Below are 6288 nucleotides of genomic sequence, written 5' to 3'. Positions count from 1 at the left end.
ATCTACTGTTCTAGAATGTACTCTATATGAAGGTATTTTTATACGGACTTGGCTTTTATTTTCATCAACATAATTGTTTTGTGTTTTAATAGCATCCGGATAAGAGAAGACACTCTCACTGTGGAACTTGGACACAATTCAAAGCATCTTCAAGTAGATGAAGATTATATATTATGTTAAAAGACGTACGAGTGTAATGGATCAAATACACCATTATTTTCTAGCATCAAGCTCGTAAACTATATGGGGCATTTGTTGATACCTTCCATCTGTTTACTGTGACATGTGTTCCTAAAAGGCTAGATTGAAAATAATCAGTAACTGCATAGTTGTTTTATATAAATAACCATCTAATAAACAAGGATATTATTCTTGGTATCTTCATATAGGGTTTCCTGAAGGACCTCAATTAGGTCAAGTATATAAAAATTACAAATTTCAATTACATTTTAAAATATGTGTTAATAAAACGTGTATAGAGTCATTTGGCAGTAACAAGTGTATGACCTTTAACTGTCCCGCCCCTTGGTCATTATCTAGGTATGGATTAATGCACAGGCGCTAGGGGGAGGGCGAACTGTGATAGTTTAAAAAAGCGTATCAGTCTGTTTATTGCAATTATATTGTCATGAAGGTCCCTTTTTAACAAAGCTTAAATAGATAACCATACAGGTACAAAATTAAAATGTTAATGTTATCATGACGGGTTTGCAGATTTTGCAATCTTTAAGATATAGACAATTCGTGACTTTTGTTACGACTCTATCGTCTTACGCTGAGTAACAAAAAAAGGGTGGAAACTAACAAAAGAGTTGTAAAATGCAACACTTTTTAATTTGATTTTTTGGACATTGGATTTCACCATCCAACCAGAGTATCTCCTATACTAGATCGGTTATTAATACGTTTGATTATAATATAGGCTTGACTTGATTGGGTGAAGAAATAGAGCAAGGATGATATTATCAGTGCGGACGCAAGCTCTGCAAAACCTTTACTGGCATAACAAAATCAGACAAGTTAGACCTAGGCAATATTATGCAACAACCCATAGTAGAAAAGATACACATCCTAAACTGAACTTGCAATGGATGGACCTTACCGCAAAATACAAGGTAGACCAGTATGCATGTGTCAAACAGCTGAAAACACATAAACGAATGTAAACTGAGAATTAAGCACAAGAGAATAGAGATAAAGTGATAAGTCAGATACGTGGCTTCAAGGTACAATTAGATAAATGCAAAACAAAATTAAATGTTTGCAAACTAAATCAGAATATACGATAGCTTAGTAAATAATATGAATTGGGTATTGCAGTCTGGTTTCAATGGCTATAAGACAACTCTATGTGTGAAAAACAGTCAGTGAAAATAAAGAAAAATGAAACTGATTGGAGTCGTGCCCTATTATAAAAAATAGATAAATACATGTAAGACAACAAAAAGAAATTCCAAGTACTACACCTTTTACAAACTGTACGGTAAAGATGGTTACAGTCATTCGTCAATAGCCACACAGCCCTACAACCTGTTCCACTATATCCATCCCCTACAGGCACTGCAACCAACTTTACCCTTACCGTAAGCACAAATCCGATTCTCATTACACCCTAGTGGACAAGATCTTGTACGAGGTCTTTGCCAAAGAATATTATAATGTATAGGTGGAGCTTGTTGTTTTGTAGCCTTTTTTGGGATTAGTGTCATGCTATTCATAGCGGCCAGTATAACTGGTGTTGGAAGAAAACAGAACATTCACGGTAAGACGAAACGAACAGGATGACCAACCGCCGAACACCCCACCGACCAAGCCCACTGTCCTCGCCCATCCTCCCCCTCCTCAAACTACTAAAATCAGCCTTTCACTTCCCGTAGTGACAACTCCGATTCTCTTTATTCCCCATGGGGTAAATAATTATGTTAGGTCGTTCCACATGGATGTAATAATGTGCACGCTGAAATTTCTGTTGTTGTTATTGCTTTGGGATTTTTAATGCAGGATGTCGTTTATATCACCAAGCTCAGTCGCTCTATAGTGATGGTCACGGAAAAACTTTAATGATCGACCGAGGGGTTTTGTATAAATTGTTGTGAATGAGTGAGTGATGGAACCAAATGATACTTTACACAACTATATTTTCTCGGATGGGAAATGTGTCGCTTATCAGAATCGGGACAGAGTACGAAAGGTTAAGATCAGATACGCAGCTCAAAGGTCAACTTAAATATTCGTGTCATTATCATGCTTCTACCGATATAGCTCTGACAGTACACTTTTTTACATGAAACATTTACTTTATCAGACAAAATCTTCGTTTATTTTTTTATGAATAGTTCAGTGGTGTCCAATGAACTCGATTTTAGTTTATGATTTCTTCGTTTAGTCTATATCAGACAAGTTATACATTAAATTTTTTCCTAAAAAAAATTGAACATTTATGCAAAATGTTTGCATTTGAATACAACTTTTCACATTTATCGGAACTGTGTGGATTTAAAAAAAAAACAAAAAAAAAACAAACATTTGTTCCGTTGTTTCATTATGCCTTTGAAAATAATATAATACAGATTTAATACAAACTCATTTGCTCAAAAGAATTGATTGATGTGAAATTAATTTAATAATAGAACCAATATCTAATCTAAATTTTCATTAGTAATATTTTCTGTTTTAAGAAGATTTATCAAGGTAAAAGTATTTAGATCGAATGTTTTATGTTGAATATTATAAGGGTCTGGATGGTTTAAAAACCCTTTGTCCAATGAATTATATTTGAAAGCCTCTTTTTTCAGATATGTTCGTGTTTTAAAAAAATTCTTTATTGGAAAAATTTAAGCTAATAATGTATAGTGTTACAGGCAATTTAAATGAAATATTCAGCTGAAGATTCTCTATCCCGCTCTTTGTTACTGTATCTCTCTCTCTCTCTCTCTCTCTCTCTCTCTCTCTCTCTCGCACGCACACACTATAGAAATGGGGAAAGGTACAATGTAATTATTCTTTATCACATTGCTTAGACCTTAGTTTTTGTATATAATTTTGCCAGTAATTCTGGTATTTTTATATGAACCAACAGTTGAAATATGTGATTACTATATGTTTCCTGAGACGCGTAATCAGTACCGTAGACTTATAAATAAACAAATAACGTCATGGACAGATCCCGTGACTTCAATGTCGGGAAACTAACTTACAACAGAAAACAGACATCACTAATTCCCGTCAAGGTCAACGGCGATAGATTTCACACTAGATCGTCGGGGTCGCGCGTGGATTAACATGTCTTTTCCATCGTAGAAATAACGATATCGTCGTGGGTCATTCACTAATCATACTCCATCGACATGGTGTCGCATGAATGCTTTCTACCTTACTGGGTACTAGACCATTCTCCTAATCCTGAATGTCCCATGCCTTCCTTAATATCATGGATAAAGTTGCACGCACAACGAAAATACTGTATACATCACACAAAAAACGATACACTTCTAAATGAAACAATGTGAATATTTTACTTATTGAGTTTTTTACTCTATGAGCTTTACGAAAAACTCGACTTTGCTTCTTTTTTATCCTGTCGTTTTTATACTGTTAATGAAACAATATAAAGAAAATTGAAACTAGCCACAAAGCTTTAACCAAATATTTGAATGAAACTGTACAGCAATGGATGGTATTCTTAAATTGGTTGTTTTACTTCTCAAAATTAAGATGACTGGATATAAATAAAATTATTCATATCATCCTTTAGAATAAGTATAAATAACAGTATTATATTCTATGTAGTACTTTTAATGCCTGGTCTGGTAAAATTCAATGCAATATGTTAACTAAAGCTATAAGATATTACATGTGAATTTCTCGGCGCCATTGAAAATCAGATGGTTCAGTTTGTGTGATGTGCGAACAAACCCATTTCTTTAAGAATATAGCAAACAAGATGTCAATAATATAACCTTCCCCCGTTAAGCAACACATTTGAAGCAGATATCACTGTTAACGTGTATCCGGATCGCAATTTGAACTTATTTATTTTATTATATTATTTATTCGAAATTTATTCGTTCTTATAACCTGCTTCTTAACTAAAATAACTTAACTATCCCTTAAAAACTCTTCGCAGAGTTAATTTCATTTTTCCTAGCAGATAAAACAAGTGACCACACGTCATGTACATGGGGACATATAAAATACATTTCTACATATCTTCATTTGTCTGCATGGAACTTGAGAATGCAGCCCACCGATCATCCCCACTGCAAGTCCCCAAGCCACCTCAACCAACCTTACATCCCCCCTGGGGCACAAGTCTGATTCTCATTATTTTTATTATTTCCCGGTGGGGGCAAGATCATGTACTAGGTCGTTGCCAACGGATGTTTTAACTTTAAAGTAGAGCTTGTTGTTGCTGCTGCTGTCTTTCATTTTAACGCTATTTCTCAGCCAAGGACAGACCATACATGGCGACCAGGATAACTGCTGGAGACAGCAAAGAGACAATCACAGCAGGAAACACCAACTGAGATCTGTGAACAACCGCCAAGTCGCCCATAGACCCGCCACACTGCCCCCCCCCCACCACCACCAGAAATTAACCAACCATTCACAACCGGTAGGGACAATTTCGATTTTCATTATTAGTTTGTTAATATTAGTGTTGTTGTACAAATAACTTATTGTCTCACTATCCTCAAAAAGCGTGTTGTTCCATAGTCAAAGTCAGAGATCAACAAAGTGATTTAATATTCTCTGTTTGTACTGGTGATGGAAGCTAATGCAGCTTAGCACAATTGTGATTTCTCTGATGGAAAATGTGTCACATACCAGATTCGGGACCGTGTACGCAAGGTTCAGATCAGAAACTAACAGAAAGTTCAACTTCACGATATTCGTGTTACCATAATACCTCTACTGATGTGACTGACAAAACATTTGCTTGCCTGAAACATTTGAATGAATGCTTCTTTTTACCACTATGATAAGGGTATTTCTGTTTAATGCGCGAGTTCCTAGTTTATGGAAGTTAGTGTAGTCTATGTTAGACAACTTAAACTTGATTTGTTCCTAAAGAAATGATATGTAGGTATGTAAATTGTTTGAATACAATATATGTGGTTTATCCGAACAGCGTGATTTAAAAAAGATTTGATTTTCTTTGCCATATAGTTTATGTTCTTGCCTCATGCCTTTGACAATAATATAACACAGATTTAATGGAAACTCATTTGCTGAAGAGAAATAACTAAAGTAACTGTACAATTACATTAATAATGCCACCAATGTTAAACCTGAATCTGCAATTATAAAATTATCTGTAGTACTACCGCCGTTTAGAATAAGAATAATCAAGATTAAAAATTGGTCTTATGGATAGTACATTAAATATAATAAGTGTCTTTATGATTCTAAATAGTTTGTCCAACAAATTATATTCGGGAAACTTTTCATCATATATGTTCGTTTGTATAAAAATCATTATTGTACAAAATGATATTAATGTACCGTGTTACATATGATTTAAATGAAACGTCCAGTTGATCATCCTTCCTCTCTCTCTCTCTCTCTCTCTCATTGTCACTGTATCTCTCTTCCGAATACACACTCAACAAGAATTGGGAAAGGATGCGATTCAATTATTCTTAGAAACTTTGTTTCACCCTTAGTTTTCGCATATAATGCTGCTATTACCTCTGAGATCTTTATATTGCTTTAAACATTAAACTGCATGGCTACTCTGGGGTTTAAATAGTTCTCGTCACAAGTAATCATTACATGAGATTTGTAAATAACAAATATTTGCTGCTAAATTTACATTTAGTACATGCTACTAGCCTTTCACACAGCCATGACACATGGGTTGGGAACCAAGCTGACAACATATAAACAGACCGACACAAAATACTGTCAAGGGCAACGAAGACAGGCGTAGCAGTAGTCGCCTTGGTCGCGCTTGGATTAACATGTCTTTTCCTTTCTTATCCTTGCTACTAATCTTGTGTGCCCCCGACCTGCCTTACATTCGTGGAAACTGTTGAGCTCACGACGAAGATGTCGTATGTGTCCCATAAAAACTACCAACTCCCATGTGAGTATTTTATCCATTTCTATTTGACTCTTAGAAAAAATGTGTGACACTTTCCGACACTTCGTTTATGATTTGCCATCTTTCTCGATGCTGTTTATATTGTTGATAAAACAATAAAAAGAAATATAAGTCAGCCACATCTTTCAACGGCACGTACGAATGAAACTGTTTCACAACGAATGATATTGTTAAATATAACA

The sequence above is a fragment of the Sinohyriopsis cumingii genome, chromosome 14 (assembly GCF_028554795.1).
Source record: "Sinohyriopsis cumingii isolate HCF-2022 chromosome 14, ASM2855479v2, whole genome shotgun sequence".
Classification (NCBI taxonomy): Eukaryota; Metazoa; Mollusca; class Bivalvia; order Unionida; family Unionidae; genus Sinohyriopsis; species Sinohyriopsis cumingii.
Note: the sequence above shows the minus strand (reverse complement) of the source record.